Source organism: Malania oleifera, chromosome 7 (genome assembly GCF_029873635.1).
Source record: "Malania oleifera isolate guangnan ecotype guangnan chromosome 7, ASM2987363v1, whole genome shotgun sequence".
In the NCBI taxonomy this organism is placed as follows: Eukaryota; Viridiplantae; Streptophyta; class Magnoliopsida; order Santalales; family Ximeniaceae; genus Malania; species Malania oleifera.
In genome coordinates this window covers 97,517,077-97,539,002 of record NC_080423.1, presented here as the reverse complement: position 1 = coordinate 97,539,002, position 21,926 = coordinate 97,517,077, and the positions used below count along the sequence as shown (strand labels likewise).

General features: G+C 36.3%; 1 protein-coding gene across 1 annotated transcript in view; it reads left to right on the top strand.

The window, feature by feature from the left end:
- The window catches only part of LOC131159277 (origin of replication complex subunit 3), a 96,213-nt gene extending 78,842 nt beyond the window's left edge, over positions 1 to 17,371 (top strand). The window contains exons 18-19 of the transcript XR_009137774.1: positions 5,656 to 5,700; positions 17,077 to 17,371. The gene's annotated coding sequence lies outside the window, so the exon portion shown is untranslated. The remainder of the gene's footprint in view (positions 1 to 5,655; positions 5,701 to 17,076) is intronic.
- The last annotated feature ends 4,555 nt before the right edge of the window (positions 17,372 to 21,926 follow it).

Below are 21,926 nucleotides of genomic sequence, written 5' to 3'. Positions count from 1 at the left end.
GTTGATTCGGCTAAAGATTGGGAAGAAATCAAACAGAGAGAGAGTGAGAGTGTGAGGAGAGAGGGAGAGCTTGAGGAGAGAGAGTGAGGGTGAGCAATTCAGCCAGGGGTAATTGGAATTCAATTTGGGTGGGGGAGGGGGTTAAGAAATCTTCCTAAGGATGTCTTGTACTTCCTTTATAAATATACATATATATTATAAAATTATACAATTATATCTTTATATTAAATGGTTTTATATTAGTATATATCATTACATCATATTATATTACTTAATAATTATTATTATGTTAATTAATTTTCATTAGTATTAGTTGTTATTATTATTATTATTATATTACACTTACACATATATTATTTTTGTGGTCGTTAGATTCTCCCCTCATAAAAATTTCGTCCTCGAAATTTGCTACATAACCAACACTCTACAATGCATGCTCCCTCTGTTCTTCATTTCATAGAGAATTGTCAAGAAGATATGTGATGGTGTAGACTTAACGACTTTAACAATCTCCTTGCAAGGAAACAAAATCATAATAGTGAAAGGAACAGAAAACATGGCAACATTGATGACAATGTTGTCTGTGCCAACTTTTCATCATTCACACACCCTCAATTGTTTCTCTCTATTGGTAACTGATGAATTTGGAATAAAAGCGAAAATTTCCTTTGAAGGGGTAAATGCAAAAACCCAAAGACCAACCCACATGGGGAAACCAAAAATCATGACTTACTAAAGCAAAGTACTAAATTCCCACAAAATACACAAATACCTCCTAGTATCATTATTAGATCATCTGGTTACAAAATATACATACATACATCACTGAGTTATGCAAGCACTCACTTATAACTAGACCAAGTTCCATCCCGAAGTGCTAAGCTTGATCCTCTAAAGATCCTGAAACGTGAAAATATTTATTGGGGTGCCTGGTTGTTTCCCGTTGGAATGGGTGCATTATTCATCGGTCCATGATAAAGTCGTGCGATGTGACCAGGTCTACCACACCGATAACAGGTATTCGTTCCTTTCCAGCATCCCCCCCATGCCTCTTGTTACATGTAGGACAAGTAGGGTATGATCAAATACCTTGATACACTTGACTCCCAATCTTCTGTCTCTGGCCTCCACTGTTTCTATTCCTTCCCCATGAACCCTAACTAGTACTCGCTTGAAATCCATAAGGTGTGGGCCTCTTCCTCCGACTTTGTCCTCCTGTACTCCTCTGCCGAATGGTCTCTGTTACGGTGACTTTATCCATTAGCTCTAAAAAATACCGCACTTGTAAAACTGCCACCTGCTCATATATTTCCTGTCTTAGCCCTCTCTCGAACCTCTGTGTTTTCTGAAGTCATCTGGGATTTATAAATGGGGCGAAACGGGACAGCTCCACAAACTTAGCAGTATACTATGGCACTGTCAGATGACCCTGGTTTAGATTCAAAAACTCCTTTTCCTTAACATCCCTAATGGAGGCGGGGAAGTAGCGGTCGAAAAAAGTATCTCTAAAACGTTCCCAAGTTAGTGCTACGGGTACTGGCCTCTGCTCCTCCAAGAGCTTCCCCGCTGACCACCATTGCTCGGCCTCACCCGTCAGCTTGAATGTAGCATAAAGAACTTTCTGCTCATCAGTGTAATGCAGTACTGCCAAAATCTTCTCGATCTCCTGTACCCAATTCTCTGCCATGATTAGGTCGGCACCTCCCGCAAAAGTTGGGGGATTCATGCGGGTAAACTGTTCTATAGTACAACACTGGTCTACAGGTGGGCTGTTCTGTCTCTTAGAGTCCTGCCTAATTTCCGCCATAACTTGCTGGGCTAAACTTTGCAGCACTATAGAGGTATCAATGTTGTCCTTGCTAAAAGCCCCCAAGTTGCTACTGTAACTCCCCAAAAATAATTATTACAGGAGGATGTAGTAAATGTAAAAATAAAATAAAATAAATAAATAAAATAAAATAAAATAAAATAAAATTGATTAGTTAATTAGTTAATTGATTAATCAAATAAATAAAAGTATCATGATATAATAATAATAATAATAATAATTTAATATTATAAACATATATATACATAAGAATCCTCAGGAAGTTACCTGAGGATTCAATTGATTTGAAATCCTAATTTTCACTCTACGATGCCCAGAAGCATCACTCAGTCTCTCTCTCTCTCCTCGATTTCCTCAGCCAAATGGGCATCGATTGAAAAACGGAAGATACCCCTAGGTTCCCTTCTTCGCCACTAACATTTTAACCCAAGTGGATTTGTCATAGGAGCAACATAGGCACCCCTCTTGGGGTAAGGTAACCTCTCTCTCTCTCTCTCTCTCTCTCTCTCTCTCTCTCTCTCTCTCCTCAATTTTTCCTTAAATCTCTAGTCAAATTGAGGATTGGACACCACCATAGGGTCTTAGGTTCGATCCTCGTCATGTTGGCTAGAGCAAATTTTTAATTTGGGTTTCCTAGACCCCACTCTAAGGTTAGGGTAGGATAGTGGAAATGTATCCGTTAATTATTTTTAAAGTTTAATTAGTATTGGGAGTGTGTGAGCTTAAGAAATATTAAAATAATTATTATTTTGGGGAGTTGAATTGATTAATTTAGGGGAAATGTGATTTTAGGGTTTTGAGTTCCGAGCGCCGCGGGTGTGGATGTAGGGTTGTTAGCAGGCCTCTCATTAAGTTAGGTACGGGGAATAAATTATAACAATTATTTTGAGAACTATTGGTTGAATTAATATGTGAAAATGAGAATATGATATTTTGTCAGAAATTATTATGATACGAATATCAGATAAAATTGTATGGCATATGATTTATACTAAATTGTGATGTTTTGGGATTTGAAATGTGGGAAATGATGAAAAGTGGTAATTAAAATTGTTTTATTGAGAATGATGAATTATGTTATACTAATGTGTATTTTACTAAGTGATGGAATATGAAATATGAATATAGAAATGTTTTTTATGATAAATAAGGAAATATGAAATGATGATATGTTTTATTGAGAAACGTTGAAATACGTGAAATGGAATATATACTGAAATGTGAATATTACAATGTGAATATTGTAATGTGAATACTGAAATGTGAACACTGAAATATGAATATTGTAATGTGAATATTGCAATGTGAATAATGGAATGTGAATACTTAATTATGAAAATGGAAATGTGGAAATGAGAACCCTGATGGACTGGAGTATTTATAAAAGTACGGTACTGTTGCTAGTGAGATGACAAAATGCTACCACACGGTCTTGCAGAGAGTGTGGCGTGACAGTCGATTGAGCCAGTGAGAAGGGTAGTTTTGCCCCTTGGGTTTGGACTAGGTGTAGGTAGGTCAATCGTACTATAGATGAATTGATGAATTTCTTATTTTGATCTAACCGGGTAGGCCAACCACGGTTTAAATCCAGTCTTCGGGCTGCACAATCGTGACCATGGGGGGAAGCATGGTGTGGTGAATATCCTCAAGGCAGCCATAAGTTACAGACAACACATGGATGGGTTACAGTGGATACTTATGAGTTAGATTGTGAAATGGAAATGAGAAATGAAAGAGTGTGAATTTAATTACATAAATAATTTGAGCGAAGTAAAACTCTCCGCCTGAGAGCTTACTAAGTAAGGTGAGTGCCCTGATAAGAATTAGTTGTAGCTGCACCTGAACTATTCGGGTAAGGTTACAAACGATATCTGAATAGAGGGGAGCTACATGTATGAGCGTGTAATCTCCCCTATCCTTGGGAACTTTCGCAGATAAATATGGGTTACAGGTGCATGAATTTTAGAAATGGAATAAAACTTATAAAAGATTGTGTTTTATATCTATATGATTATGAATACGGATTTGTATATTTTCTCAAATGGTATTATCACTGAAATGAGTATATTATGATATAACGAAACTCATACTGCCACACACTGTAAATAATTTATTTTGTCTTACTGAGACGTGTCTCACCCAAATATCTAATATTTTAGGAAATCGTGACAAATCAGGTGAAAAAGCTCCGTGATAGAGTGGAGTTGGTACCCTGATAGATAGGGTGAGTGTTTTGTTCAGGGATATATGATTCATAGTGTATATTGTCGATTTTTGGGGATGTGTATGGTTGTATAGAACTTTGGGTATTTGTATTATGGATAGTATGTAAATATTGACTTCTGCTGTTTGGAATGTGTGTATATAATGAACTGATTACCCGGTACCTTATTTCGGGTCGGGTTATGTTGATATGGTATAAGAGGTTTTGACATGGTAGGTGTTTGATTAATATTTATTATTTATTGAAGAGGAAAAAAAATGATATGAAAATCGGGGCGTCATAGTTTGGTATTAGAGCCTAAGTTGTTAGGTTCTGCAGACTTTAGTAAATAGTGGAATACAATATCAAAGTATAGGAATAAATTTTGATGAGAATAGAGGGTGGGTGGATTGGGAATTGAGTTAGTCATTGTGGAGGATAAGATTGGAATTTAGGGTTCTATCTTGCGGCCTGGAGGCAGGAGTTCCGTGGTTGTTTCTGTGATTTTCCTAGGGTGACGACTTCAGGAAAATCATAGTAAACTATCGCCGATTTTTGTTTCTGAGGGGTAAGACTAAATCTTAAATTGGGAATAAGGATGTTAAGTCGATTTGTGGTAAAAGGATATTTTATGATTCTTAGTTGGATAAATGTACTAGTTATGTTATGAAGTTAGGGTCTTCAGACTATTTTGTTCTATTTCTAGGGAATTTTTAGCAAACCCTTTGACAGTTTTGTTTCTAAGGATAGGGATTGAAACTTGAGATATCAGTTGGTTGGGTAGGTTATAATTTCTGTGGATTTAGGGTTTGGTCCTTAAAATGGCTTAGGGCATATAAGAAGGAGGATAGTTAAGGTTTTGAGACAGAGTGGTGTGTTAAGACTTACCTTGGAAATGTGGATGTTTAACCATTTTCTTAGTAAGAAAATTGTATCAGTTACGTTAAGGTATCGGAAATTTAAGATTGTTTCGGTTCTATTTTCAGGGATGGACCCTGAGAATAGTAATACAAGAGTAGGAGGTGATAAGGCAGGGCCTTCTTGTAACATCCTCAAAATTTTCACCATTTTTTTTAATTTTATAAAGTACTCCAATACCTGCATGTAATGGGCACCCCTATGCAGAGGAAAAACATTAATCACATAACCACATATACATGTATATACAATACCAGAATTCAATATTTTCAACCATAACTACCTAACACATCTCTCTCTCTAGTGTCAACTACTCAAAAATTACAAAACCCTACACAAAACTTACCCTATAACTAGGGTGACCAAGTGATCTCTATCCGCGAGCCTGATCTGCTCGCCTAACTGGCTTACCTGAAAAATGGTAAAGTAATAGGGTGAATCGACGCTTAATAAGTGGAAATATGCTATTACTAGTGTGTGGCGACCGAGTCATAAAATAATAATAATAGTACTTAAAAACTACATAATCTGGTAATTTTGTACAACACATGTATAATATCTTAAAACATATGTATCAACTGAACTTTCTATCATTTATAGTGCTACATCATACTATATACAATAAACGTTATAAAACTGTATACATGTACATAACTGTGTTCTTTCCCTATGACTCTGTATGTCATGATTTGACCCTTCATGACAGGATTGTGCGGCTCGTAGGCGGGACTTAACCTGGTCGGCCTTCCAGGTAAGTCATCATACTCTACACTACCTCAGCCTGGCCAAACTGCATCTGAAATTAGGAATAACTTTCCAAGAGGGGGGGGAGGGGTGAATTGGCTTTTAAAAATTTCTTTTAATTCCTTTGTTGAATTCTTAAACTAATTTGTTCAATTTGTTAAGCACTCGAGAACTTAGTTTCTTTATTTAATTTTTAACCATACAAACATCCAATCTTCCAATCAACTATAATTAGAAAGCAAACAAACAAGCCAATACATAGCACTTATGTAATATAAAAACTTAAAATGGTTGTTTTCTGATATTAGCCAAATTTGAACCAAGCCCTGTAGTGAATGAGAATTTATGCTTGCTGATGTAAAACCCTGTATAAATGAATCCAATTACTCTTTTCAAATATTTAGAATTCAAATAAACTCTTGGTAAAGTTATCTTTAGGATGTTAACCAAGTAACGTACTCCCGTATGGTTTCCACAAGATATGGTGTAACCAATATACTCCCTTTCGGTTTCCGCAACCCAAATCAAAATTGGACTAAGTTTACTTGATTTCCAAATATGCGTAGTATGTATAATTTAGATATTTAAAACATCCACGCAATTGTATATGAACTGAAAATAAAGAATAGGGAAAGAGAGAGTGAGACGGGGATTTTTACGAGGTTCGACTTATACCCAGCCTACGTCCTCGCCTTTGGCAAACTACCAAAGGATTCACTAAATCTGTTCCGTTGACGAGTAGAACAAAACCTTTACAAGCGATACCCCACGCTCAAACACTCCTTCACTACGCTAAAGCCTACCTCTCCAAACGATGTCCCCTCGTTCGGTCACTCCTTTAGGCTAGAGCCCGCCTCTTTAAGCAATATCCCCTTACTTAGCCACCGATCCAAACAATCCTTGGAACGTCAAAGAATTACAAGAAACACAAGATAAGATCTACGTATAAGCATACTCTCTCAAAGAGCAAGTTAGTACAATTTCAGTACTATATACTTGAATGTAAAATATCAATATGAAATTAAATGAAGCTCAAGTGTAGAATTCACCAATATCCTTCTTAAATGAGGATTAGCAGTAAGAATTCAGAAGAGAAAGGATTATCACTTCAGAATATCTGAGCACAAGAGATTTACAATGAGTGAGTAAGAGAACTTTGGAAGAACAAGAGTGCTTTCAGCTTCACAAATAGATTTTTCAATTCTTGGTATATTCTTGATTTGCAAAATTATGTATTTATAGGCTTTCAAGCAAGTGTCTTTGTTGCAAAAGTTTCTTTAGAGAGTTTCCCAAGTGTTAAAAAATTAGATTTTAAAAAAATTTACCCGTTGAACAGTGTTCAAATGACTGAAGTCTCGGGTTCAGTCAATCTAAGTTCCTGAAACCCTTTAAAAAATGAACTGGACACAGGATCAGATGTTTGAAGAGTGGGTTCAGACGTCTGAAATGTCGAGTTCAAATGTCTGAAGTTTTGAGTTCAGACGTCTAAACTGCTACTGCCTGTTTCTATTTTGTCCTAGAAAATCTTCAGACGTCTGGGCTTATTCTTCAAACATCTGAAGTGGTTCTGTGTGCTGTTTAATCAGCTGAAGTTCATCCCGTGAACAGTGTTCGGTTGACTGATAACTGTGACCCCGCTTCAGTGTTTTGGCTATAACTTTTTCTGTATAACTCCAAATTAAGTGTTCTTGGTTTCAAAAGAAAGCTAAGAAAAAATCTTACAACTTTTATGTTGAATACATTTTAAAATAAGGAGTTTTTGATAGAGAAAAATGTACCTCAATGCGGATGTATAAAAACTGATGGCATTTGGAAAAACGCTTTTTGGTGCTTTTCATTCCAAAAATGATTCTAACCTTTTTTAAATAATTTTTGACCTTATAAAAATATTTTCGAAGTATTTTAAAAGGTATCTAGGTCTAAGAAGTTAACCTAAGAGTTTCATAATATTTCAAATGATATTTTAAACATCAAAGCACTTACATGAGACTTTTAAGACATTAACATTCTAAACGTTCAAGTCTTCATGCTTGCTTTGACCCTTTCTTGGTCTTCAAGTTTTAATAATCTTTGAGCTCTCTCACTTTGCTTTTCTTTGGCTATTTTGACTTTAAACATTCCTTGGCTTTCAACAAATCATGCATGACCTCATATTCTTCAAGGTTTAATATATCATCTTTAAATTCATGCTTTGACTCATTTAAGCTTCATTTGATCCTTGTGAGGACTTTGACCTTACTTTTTCATATATGAGCCCTGAAATATCATTACTCACACAAATACATTAAATTTCACTTGTTTGTTAGCATTAAAACACGATAACAAGATTTTAAGCCTTGTAATGCCAACAACATCCACTCCTAAGCATGAGACTAGCTGCTATCTCGTCTAACCAGCCCCCTCTACCCAGTTTACTAGGGAGCTGCATCCACTCCGAGCACAGTTAGACGGTACCCACACACTATCTGAGATATGTGGTTACACTCTATCTGTATATAGCAACGGTACCGTGCTCTGTAAACTGTATCTGTCTATAATGTCTTCACAGGGATCTGATACTATATAAGTACATCTATATATACCTTCATTATGTTTCCAAAATAACCATAACTCTATAATTCTATACTGTAAATACTGTGAAATCGGAGTAACTGTAGCATCTCGATGCTATAACTGTATAATCTGTCTTTATAAGCTGTGTGTTATGGTATTCAAGAAAACATAGTATTCTGTAAAAACTATGACATACTGAACTGAATAAAATCTATATAAATCTGCTTATTAATCATCTGTGAATAACTGTATATACATGCTATATAACATGATATGCTGAAAACTGTATAAATTTTACATCAGGTAAATATCTACTCAGACCAAACAACATTTAAACATTCGTTTTGTAAAAATTGCATAACAAGTGGTATATATGTATCTATGAAAACTTTGATAATATTCTTAAAACTCTAGCATAGCATACTTCCCTTACTTGGTTTCTGCTAAAATCTCCTTACTGTAATGGGTCCTACACCCCTAGGGTTCTACATTCAACACCCTGAAAACCACATTTGGCAGAGCAAAATATTAATATTTCTTGGCCTACATCATTTCCTACAACTGTCAGAAGGCCAAAAACTGAATAAAAGACCTTACCCTGGATTTGGGATAAATTCCAACTTCGTTTCACCAATAATCTGCTTCGGCAGACTTGCAGAAAACTTCGCCAAGAGCGTCGTGGTGGCCTCAGATCTTCAATCCGACGAGAAACAGAGCCGGAATCGAAGAGAGAAGGGGGAAGACATTTTTAGAGAGAGAGAGAGAGAGGAGTTTCTTGCGCCAATTCTCATCAAAAATCCGGGGTTTGGCAATTTATAGCCCTAGGTTCGTCGACAAGACACGTCATCTCGTCGATGAGTCTTTAAGGAATTTCGTTGACGAACTTCCTCCCTCGTTGACGAATTTCAGGCTGCCCCAAAACTTCTCTCGGTATTTTCTCGTCGACGAATCTTGCCTTCGTCGACGAGGTCCTCTTGTGCACTCATCGACGAACTCCTTGTGTTCGTCGACGAGGCTCTGTGGAAAATCTTTTGGGTTATTCCATCCAAAATGCAATGTCATCGACGAATGTTCGCGTTCGTCGACGAAGTCGGTTGCCTCCTTCTGATACTGTTTCCATTTCTCTCCCTTGTTATTATTTAAATACTATTATTTTTCGGGTCACTACACTTCTAATGTGAGTGACGGAGATCCCGATGCAGAGTCACCCGGCGGGTGATGGTAGAGATGGCCAGGAATGCAGGGGAGCGAAGCTGCATGATTGAACAGTTCACGCGTATGAATCCCCCATCTTTTTCTTGAGGGGCTAACCCATTCAGGGTTGAGGACTAGATCCAGAAGATCGAGGAGACATTGGTAGTCCTCCTATGTAACGTGCAGAGGATCTTGTTTGCTACTTTTAAATTGACGAGAGAGACTAAACACTGGTGGAGATCAGCGAGAATGTTAGAGGAACAGAGGCTTGAACCTAAAGTGATGACATTTAGCTGTTTCAGGGAGATATTTTTTAAGCGGTACTTTCCTGTTGCTAACGAGAGTGCAAAAACAGGAGAGTTTTTCAGTTTGACATGAGGACACATGACGGTGCAACAGTATGCTGCCAGATTCATCGAGTTGTCTCACTCTGCTCCATACCTAGTGCCAGATGAGGAAAAGAAGGCAAGGAAGTTTGAGGAAAGCCTGAGCTAGGGATTATATAAGCAGGTTGTAGGCTTCCGAGTCCAGACTTTTTCAGAGTTAATTATAGAGTTACTGTGATTAAGAGTGGCCTATAGAGAGGTGTTGTAGCACAGAGTTAGAGGAAGAGGCCCGCGCCTCCAGAATTTTAGGTGGGCCGTCGAGGAGGCAGGATTGTAAAGGTGGTCGGAGATAGGGGATGGGAGATCGAGTAGTACAAGGAAGACCGATGCCCCCTCCCTGTCCTAGATGCTACAGGAGACACCTAGGAGAGTGTCGGGTTAAATAAGTGATATGTTATGGATGCTATCTGTAACGACCTGAAATTTTGTACCATTTTTTTTATATAAAATATAAATAGACTGATAATCATTTACTCTGATACCCCTATAAAGACTATTGGACAACACCTATGCAGTGAAAAACATAAAACTGTACAATCACAAACACAATACTAGAATTCAGTATCTCCCCAAAATATGCATACATATTTACACATAATCTCAGCATCTTTTACCTAAAAACTCCTGAATGCTACTCAAGAATACAACTCCCTGATAACACTTACCCTACAGACAGGGTAGTGTAGATGACTTCTTTACTTGCGAGCTTGATCTGCTCGTCTAGCTGGATCACCTGGAAAATGTTAAATCATTGGGATGAGACAACTCTCAGTAAGAAGAAATATGCTATTACTAGTGTGTGACAACTGAGTTCACATCAATAATTTACTGATAAATAACTGAATTGGGATACCATGTAAAATATAATACTGTGTAACACACACCTAGGTGACTTAAAATACATTTGTAATATCTGAGTTTTCTATTTAATCATACTACTAGTATTATAATATTTCTGTTGTTTTTCTGTATATCTGTATATACATAAATATCTGTGAAAACTACCCTAAAAATCTGTATGTCATGATTAAACCCCTTATAATAGGGTTGTGCAGCTCGTAGACGAGACTTAACACCGGTTGGCCTACCAGGTAAGTCAACTGAAACTCTACCATCATCAGTCCGACCTCCTTAACCCAGAATATTGGGGAGCTTGCAATCCCTCCATAAGTACGGTTGATGGAAATCCGCACACTATCTGAGATATGTGGTTGCACTCTGATCTGAATTAGCTATGGTACCGTGCTCTGCTGACTGAATTTGACTGAACTGAATCACCAGGGTCTGATACTATATATAATACTAATATATATAATTATCTTGCTGTTTCATTATGATTCCAAAATAACCATAACACTGTAAATCTGATATGAAATAACTGTAATATATAACTAAATTAATTGTAATATCTGACTAAAATATCTGTAATATTTGACTGAATAATCTAAGTGTTATGGTTTTGAAATTCTGGAAATCATGATATTTTGTAAATACTGTAAAATATCTGTCTGTAAAATATTTGTCTATATAATATCTATCTGTAAAATATCTGTCTATATAATATCTTTCTGTATATACACTGTAATTTATAATTCTGTAAAATCTGGTAAAACATATTATTGTGCAAAAATACTATAAATCATGGTATTCTGAAACCTATATAAACTTTGTACTAAACAAATACTACTCATGCCGCACAATTAATAAAACTCATGCTCTAAAATCCAATAAGCTATATAATTACTATTCCATATCCTATTAAATAAATACTATATTTTATTGATAGAATTCCTGAATTTCCTAGCATAACATATTTCCCTTACCTGGCTAACTGAACTCGCCTACTGATTCTAACTCACACACACACACACACACACACACACACACACACACACACACACACACATATATATATATATATATATATATATATATATGTCCTTGTCAATTAACTGAATTCTCAGAATAATTTTCATACTCATATTTCCTAAATTATAAACTATTCATCTTACTTGGATTCCTGGGAACACCCACTAGGTTCCCTAACCTTCTTGTAGTAAAAGCCCTAACACCCTGAATTAACAACACCCACATAAATCACCCCAAACACCAGTATAACAATATCTACTACTAATATATAATTTCTAATACCTTGCATGAGCATAACTAACATCATCACAGCTTGAAGTAGGACCGTGGTATCCTGTGCATTTCATATAACACCTAAGCAGTAGAAGTACATATATATCCAACATATTCCAAAATACAATACCAGAGTATTATAAACCTAGCTATACACATACACACATATACATAACATTTTTCAAAAATTCCCAAAATACTGTGGACTTCACAGACCAGCCCAAAACTCGCCCCAAAAATTACGCTGACTCTACACCAACTCTAACTCTGAGCCGGCCCTGCTCGCCTCTCTGGATTACCTGAAATGTTTAATAATTTTGGGATGAGACACCTCTCAGTAAGGAGAAACATGTTATTATTAGTGTGTAGCATATGAATTAATTGGTAACATATCATTTAATTAATACTGTATACGATATACATCAATAAAAACATCTGTATAATAACACATGCTTATATCATATAGAATATGAAAATTTTTGAGTTATCTATTCAAAAGTACTTCTATCTATAATACGCAATCTTTGCTTTCTATAACCATATATCTGTAAACTTCCCCCTGGATGGCTATATGTCATGACTTACCCCCTCATGACTGGGTTGTGCGGCTCGTAGGCGGGGCTAAACACTGGTTGGCCCTTCAGTGCTAGCCTAATTGTATGCATATCTAGATGCCTATAGCACGAAATGCCCGCTCCACCTGGTCTGGACTCCAAGCAGCTCACAACTCTACCTGAGAGTATAATCGGTTGTACCATACTCTGTTTGAGACGTATGGTTGCACTTTCTATACTATATTGCAACGGTGCCGTGCTCTGTAAACTGTTGTATTCCATCGAAGTCTAATATTGTATAATAATATTTCTATATAAGTCTAACTGTTTTACCATGATTCTGTATTTCTGTAATAACCATGATTCTATATCAACTGTATAGTCATGACGCTGTAATAACTGTATGTATGTATATCTGTATATTCTGTAATTCTGTAATTGTAATTATGTATTATGTATGTCATGACTCTATATTCTATATAATCTGTATTTTTGTATATCATGGTTCTATATTCTGTATAATCATAGTAATAAAAAAACTGTATAATCAACTCTGTAAAACACTGTACAATCTTGTAATGAAATATACTACGTAATCATAATTCTGTAATATACTGTATAAGCATGATTCTGTAAAAATACTATATATCATATAAACTGTATTTTTGTATAATTCTATATAGCCGCAGCTCTGTATATAAAATTGTAAAAGTTATGTTTCATAACTCTCTAGGCTATATAATCATGCTTTTGTAAAACTGCATAACATATTCTATAATATTCTAGTATTTCTCATGCCACACATTGCAATAAAACTCTGTAAATATGTTTTGTAAAACTGTATAATTTTCATGCTCTGATTAAATACTATATTATACTAGTAAAATTTCTAATAACGTTGGCATAACATGTATTCTCCTTACCTGACTATCTATCTCCAGATACTATCTAACAATCTTATGCATGTGGTGTTCATAATTTTCAACGCCCTGAAATAACTCATATAATCCCCAGTCACACAACTGAATTTACCATAATAATTATTACATTCATATTTTCCCCAACTCCACATATCCAGCATTTCTAAACTATAATTTACCTGAACTCCTAGAAAGATACTCACTGGGGTCCTTAACCCATACCTGCAGGGTCCCAAAAACACCTTAATCCTGAAAATATAATACCCCGGTTTTACTCTAAAAAATACTAGTATATTTCCATACAACACATAATTTAAACTCAGATAAGCCTGGTAATACTAAAAATACCCAAATAATCAACTTACATGATTTTGGGATGGTGCCCAAGTTGGTCTAACCAACAATCTACTCCAACAAACTTGAAGAGAATCTTCCTAGGAGTAGCGTGATGACTTCTGATTGTCGAAACGAGGAGAAATGGAGTCAGAAATTTAGAGAGAAGGAGAGAGGGATAGTTTTTAGATAGAGAGAGAGAGGACTTTTGCATGAATTTCTCATTGAAAAACCTGAGTTAAGCATATTTATAAAATGCGGATTCGTCGACGAGACACGTTGCTTCATCGACGAGTCCATGAAGAGAGTTCATCGACAAACTCTTAACCCTCGTCGACGAACTTCAGGCTCTGCTAAACCCCTCTCAGTAAGCTCTCGTAGACGAGACACGTGTCCACATCGACGAGCCCAAGAAGGATGCTCGTGGACGAGCAACCTACGTTCGTCGACGAGACCCTGTGAGTCCCCCTTTTAAAATTTTCCTTTTTCTCTCTCTTCTTTTATTATTTAATTACTATAATTTTTCGGGTCTCTACACTGAATCTTAAATTGGGATTGAGGATATTGGAGATGGATGATTATAAAGGAATATATATATATATATATATATATATATATATATTTAGTTTAGTTTGTTGAGTATATTAAGTGATGTTGAGATGATAGAGTTCTAAGACTGTTTTATACCATTTTCAGGATGGATCCAGGGAGTAGCAGTGCACATGCTGGAGGTGATGATGTAGGGCCTTCTAGTATAGGTGGCGGAGACCCTGATGCAATACTACGTAGTGTCACCCAGCAGGTAATGGCAGAGATGTCTAGAGGTTTAGGGGAATGGAGCTGCACAATTAAGTAGTTCATGCATGTGAGACGCCTGTCTTTCTTTGGAGGGGCTAACCCACTAGTAGCTGAGAACTGGGTTTAGGATATGGAGGATATGTTGGCAGTTCTATCATGTATAGATGAGCAGAAAGTACTGTTTGTGACATTTAAGCTGACAGAGGAGGCAGAGCGTTGATGGAGATTAGCGAGACTATTAGAGGAGCAGAGACCTGATCCTGTAGCATTGACATAGAGCCGCTTCAGGGAGATCTTTTTCCAAAGATACTTCCCCTCTACTATTAAGAGTGCGAAGGCAGTAGAGTTTTTGCACTTGACGCAGGGGCCGATAACGGTACAACAGTATGTAGCTAGATTCATCGAGTTGTCCCAGTTTGCCCTATATTTGGTGCCGAATGAGGAGAGGAAGTTCAAGGAGGGCCTGAGACAGAGCTTGTTTGAGTAAGTCATAGGCTTTCGGACCCAGACCTTTGCAAAAGTAGTGGATAGGGCTGCAGTGATTGAGAATAACCTTCAGAAAGGTATTGTAGTGTCGGGCCAGGGAAAGGGGCTTGTGCCTCCATATTTTCAGGCAGGGTCCAGCTAAAGGCCTTAGAGGAGACATGATTATAGAGGAGGACAGAGACAAATAGTGGGAGATCGGGCAGTACAGGGAAGACAGGTGCCCCCTCCTTGTCCCAAATGCTACAGAAGACACTCAGGAGAGTGTCGGGTCAGGGAGATTGTTTGCTATCAATGTCATCAATTTGGGCATATGGTGAGAGACTACCGAGTACAGCCGGCTATTGTGTAATGACCTGAAGAGTAATAATATTTAAATAATGATTAAGAGGGTGGAAAATGGAAACAAGAAGAGAAGGAGGCAGTAGGGCTCGTCGACGAGAAAATACCGAGAGAGGTTTTGAGCCGTCTGAATTTTGTCGACAAGGAGTGGGTTTTGTCGACAAAATTATTAAAGGACTTGTCGACGAGATGACGTGGCTCATCGACGAATTCAGTCCTATAAATATCAAAAACTCGTATTGAAACTTCATAATTAAGAAATCTTTCACTCTCTCTCTCTCTCTCCCTACGGTTTCTCTCTCTTCTCTCTTCGATTTTCGGTCGGATTTCCGCCAATTCGATGATCTGAAGCCACTACGACGCTCCTAGGGAAGTTTTCTCCAAATCTGTCAGAGCAGATCGTTGGTGAAAGCAAGTTCGAAATCATCCATAAGTTGAGGTAAGGTTTTTTAAGCCAAATTTGGTCTTACGGTAGTTATAGGAAATGATATACACGTGAAAATACTGAAGTTTAGTACTGAGAGTTTTCATTTTCAGGGTATTGAGCAGAAAATCCTACAGGTGTGAGTCCAGAATTTATAGGGGCTTTCTCAGTAGTCAAGTAAGGGAATAAACTAAACCAGTTATTTTCCATGCAAATTATTATTATGTATGGATAAATTTATTTTCAAGAAAACATGTATTATATCTGTATATTACAAAGAAAATGCACGTTTGGGAAAATACTTCTAGTATGTTGAAATGTATATATATGTATGAGATGTCAGAAACTATGATTTTAAAATACAATGTATGATTTTATACAGCAAATGTGTCGCATGAATATTATTTTACATGAAAAAATATCATGATATGACAATGATATGAATGAAGTATGTTTTGAGAAATTATGAAAGAATGTAGTACATTATGATGTTAAAAATACATGATCAATTGATTATTTTCAGAATGATATACATATATGGAATGAATTCAACATGAGGCCGTATTTATGTATGATTTCATCACGAGACCGTAATTATGAAATGTTCAGCGCGATGCCGTATTTATGAAATGATTGGCACGAGGTCGTATTTATGAAATGTTTGGTGCGAGACTGTATTTATGAAACGATGAAAAATGCTATAATATAATGTATTATATGTTATCAGAATCCGGATGTTAGTTTAATTTAGTTCAGGAGCTCGGTACCATTGTTATATAGATCAGATATCTATGTTTAGACTTGTGCTAACCACCTCACGAGGAGGTGAGAGATGGATAGTCGATGTGGCTTCAGTAGAGTGTGGACGTCCACCTGGCAGTCCGGACCAGGGTGTGACGGGCCCATCGTACTTACAGACATTTTTGACTCGGCAGTGGTCGACCAGCCATTGTCAGGTCCCGCCTTCGGGCTGCATAACCTGTCATAGGGGGTAATATATGACATCAGCTAGCTATTCATCTTGGGTATGTTTTCAGTATTATCAGTTATAACAGATGTTTTATGAACGATATGATTTATTAGCAAATATGAAAGTATATGATCATTCAGTATATTATGATGAATGTTTACAGATATATGAAATGTACTGTATATGTAAAATTGCCTTGAATGTTCATGTTGCTATATAACTGTATTTAGTTTATTTTCCCTTACTGAGAAGTGTCTCACCCTCGAACCTAATTAATTTTTCAGGAGACCCTGAGAGATTGGCGGGTCATGGCCGCCGTTGAATTTATTTAGTTACCCCACTAGGAGGGTAAGATTTTGTACTAGGATCAGGATTATTTTGTTGTGGATCCTAGATATATTTGGAATGTTATGGGAGATTGAAAAGATATATATATATATATATATATATATATATATATGTATACGTCATTTTGGAGTAAGTAGACTCTGGTATTATATTTTATGATTTGATGATTGTAATTTTATATTTACTGTTGCGTAGGTTTTCACTGTGAATGATAGGTGTACCTGTTACCCACGTGTTCGAGTTGAATTTTCTATTTATTATGTTTCATTTTAAATTAAGATTTTGAGGTCGTTACATATTGTGCCTATTCCTAAACAATTCTAAGGAGGTTGCCAGGAACCCCGAGGCAGACAACAGAGGAATATCGCCCCGGCATGAGTTTATGCATTGACACCGGGGGACGCTGAGGTAGTAGGAGTTGTGGTGACAGGTACTGTTTCAATACTATCATATACAACTACTACTTTGTTTGATTCAGGAGCGACTCATTCTTTTATCTACCAAGAGTTTGTTAAATTTTGTGGGTTAGAAACTCAGCAATTAGATGTCAGTTTGTCAGTGGCTACGCCGACAGGGGCTGTAGGGATATGTAAGAAGGTACTCAGGAATTGTCTAGTCTATGTTCAGGGGAGGTATTTACCAGTTTATTTGGTGGTTTTAGAGATGCATGGGTTTGAGAAAATTTAGGGGATGGTCTGACTAGCTGCCCATTATGCTAGTATTGACTGCAATCAGAGAAATGTAGTGTTTTGACCTCCAGAAGGAGAGGAGTACAGATTTGTGGAGTCATGTGTGCGCACCCCACCACGGTTGTTATCCGCCATTCAGGTGAGGTGGTTATTGTTAGAGGGTTGTCAGGAATATGTGACCTGTGTGAAGGAGATATCAGAAGGGGGAGTTGAAGTTAGAGGACATCTCGATAGTGAAGGATTTTCCTGATATTTTTCCAGAGGATTTGTTGGGATTATCTATAGCGCCCTGAATCCTTAAATTCGGGTTCGGTGCATTATATCTGATCATATCCTAATAAATTATAATCCATAACATACGCAGTGGAAAACATAATCATAATCTCTATATAACATAACACCAGAGTTTACTAATTCTAACTATAATCTATATTAAATCATCAATCACTTGCATTTCCATAAATCTACATAACTTCTACAACAATTCAGTATTTTCACAATCATTCATTACTCAATAGCCTTAAAACATAAAGGCATAAAACATAAATATTTACATTTCTCAAAATTAACATAGAAATATATCCTTTTCTTTTTCTATTTCCCAATAATGCTATAAAAATCTCGAGCTCTCAAAGTTCGATCTCGAGAAAATCTAAAAAAAGATAAAATCGTATTTGGGTGAGACACATTTTAGTAAGGGAAGAAACAATATATTAAAACAGTGTGTGATCAACATAAGTTTATATATGACATTATTTAATATTTGAAATTCGTTAACATAATTTCTGAAATCATTCCCTAAACTTAATTAAATACATGTAAATGTTTAACCCACGAGATTACTCGAGGATATGGGTGATTACCTGCTCATACAAGTAGCACCCCTCTGCTTTGATATTTAGGCAACCCAAAGGTTGTAGCTAAAGCATACCAAGACACTCACCTTACTCAGTAAGCCCTCAAGTGATAAATTGATCTCGTACTCACACAGTTCATACCAAAGTTTATCGGTAAAGGCCCTAAGGATAGGGAAATCTACCCACCCATACAAGTAAGTTCCCTTAACCCTAGTATGTTATGCGGCTACTGCCACATCTGTAGCTACTAGTGCACTCGCCTTACTCAGCACGTCCTCAGATAAAAGGTACGCCTCACCCAATCGTAGCATGTTCTACGTACATACATACTTCTAATATCATAATACATCATTATTTCTATCATTATTCAATCATACACATCTGTTTATATTCATAACTTAACATTGCATTGTATTTCACTTTAAGTGACTCTTTCCCATTCGTATCATTCACGTTTCACATTTCATTTCATTACATTGTCATTTCATTCCTTTGTACTACAACTGCTCTTTAGTCATCATCAGTTAGTCCACATAGAAATGCGCTAGAATCTAACACAGTTCCTTTTAGCTGTCATCAATTAGTTCACATAGAAATGAATTAGATCTACTAACATGGCCATCTTTCAGCTGTCTTACATTTACATGGTTACATTTAACATACACAGGCAACATTGTCCATATCACATTTTATTCTCATTGCTTTACTTACTTAACCTGTATCTCGTACATTTAACATATATTTGCACAGAAACTCATGCCACACAGTTCAGCAGTAAAATTCATACATTGCCTGTAAAATAAGCCAACCAACATTTAACGTTTATATACTGAAAATACCTTTCATTCCTTACATAATTACACCGAAAATATTTTTTCACTTTCATCCGTATATTTTCGCATATACATATCTAATGAACAATCCTAAACTCGAAAAAAAAAATACAATTTAAAAAGTTGGCATTTTACCCATATCGAAACATATACACGTACATATAACACAATTTATTTTTTTATTAAATTCATAAAAAATTTGATTTAATATATATTTTTTTCCTTACCTGGTTTCTTGAACTACGCCAGCAGGGACTCCGAAAAATACCTGCGGCGCTCACCCGGACCCTGAATAAAAAATTCCTAACTCTAATAAATTATTTCTGAATAAAATATTATTTAAATATTTCATAGGGTCATAATTCCTAAATAAATAGTAATACTCACAAATATACACAAATTGCCAAATTTTCCAAATCCTATTCTCGCTTTGGAGTAGAGCCTAGAAAACCTCAATTGAAAGTTTAACTGTGCCAAAATGACAACAACCGTGATTAGGATCACGTGGTGGTACCCGATCGTTGATTTAACCACATATTAACAGCGAAATTGAGAAAAAGGGAAAAAATTACCTTTCCCCAAGAGTATGGCCTAAGTCGTTCTCACGACAAATCTGTTACAGTAGAAATGTCAGCAACGAAACCAAGAATCCAACGACACCTTCCGTTTCCCGATTCGCCGCAAACTCGTCGAGAAATTGAGAGAAGGAGAGAGACGGAGGTGGTTGGACGCAGGAAAATATATTCAGGCTGGGGGGGCGTGTCTGCGCCTCTGACTTCTTCTTCTTCTTTCTTCTTTCTTTAAATTTTACTTTATATATGTATATCTTTAACTTATACTTATTTTATATATACATATCTTATTTCAATTAGTTTTTTCTTTTAAATCCAATGTAATAATGTTTAATTTAATAACTAATTATTTAATTATTTAATTTATCTTAATTTAATTTAATTTCTTTATTTTTAATTTTTTTCTTCTTTTTCCCACGCCATTCCTTTTATTTATTTATCTGTTATTTTATTTATTATTATTATTTTTATAAATTATTTTAATCCTTTTAAATTTTCGGGTCTTTACACTATCTCTTGATCTAGAGGTAAAGTTTGCTATTGATTTAGTTCTAGGGACAGCACCGATTTCAAAAGCGTCGTACAGAATAGCACTGATAGAATTGAAAGAATTGAAGGAATAGTTGCAGGAACTGTTAAATAGGGGGTTTATTTGGTCTAGCATGTCATCCTGAGAAGCACCGATATTGTTTGTGAAAAAAAAAATGGCTCGATGAGATTGTGCATCGACTACTGAGAAATTAATAAAGTGACTATCAAGAATAAATACCCGCTTTAGGGAACACAGATTTTCTCAAAGATAGATCTACATTCTGGGTATCATCAAGTAAAAGTTAGAGCAGAGAATGTTTTAAAGACGACATTATGAATTCTTAGTTATGCCGTTTGAACTAACCAATGCTCCTGTAGTGTTTATGGATTTGATAAAATGGGTATTCCACCAGTATTTAGATCAGTTGGTGGTGGTATGCATTGATGACATACTGGTGTATTCAAGGAGCTCAGAGGGAAGCGAGGAACATCTGAGGATAGTGCTTCGGGTGTTAAGGGAAAGAAGACTACATGTGAAATTTAATTAGTGCGAATTTTGATTGGAGCAAGTTACCTTCCTTGGACACATGGTAGCCAAGGGTGGCATTTCAATAGATCCGAGTAAGATTGAAGAGGTAGTAGACTTGGTACAACCGAAGAATGTGCAGGAAATTAGAAGTTTCCTAGGATTGGCTGGGTACTCTCGCAGATTTGTTGATAGTTTTTCTAAATTATCGAGTTCGTTGACTAGATTGACTAGGAAAAGGGTGAAATTTGAGTGGACTGACGAATGTGAGCAGAGCTTCCAAGAGTTGAAGCAGCGGTTCATCACTGCACCAGTGTTAACGATTTCTTTAGGAGAAGAGAGTTTCATAATTTATAGTGATGCGTTACATAAAGGACTCGATTGTGTTCTGGTGCAGCATGTGAGAGTTATAGCATATGTCTCACGACAATTTAAAAAATATGAGAAGAATTACCCTACCTGTGATTTGGAGTTAACAACGGTGGTTTTTGCTCTGAAAATTTGGAGACATTATCTCTATGGGAGTAAGTGTGGGATTTTTACCGATCACAAGAGCTTGAAATACTTCTTCACGCTGAAAGAATTAAACATGAAGTAAAGGAGATGACTGGAGCTGATAAAAGATTATGACTGCACCATCAGTTACCATTCGGGAAAGGCTAATGTGGTTGTAACGTCCTCAAAATAATAAACATAAATAATAATAATATCAACTCAAACCTATGGGTAGCGGGGATAGCCTAACATAAACAGCGGAAACCTAAGCAGCAGTAAATAT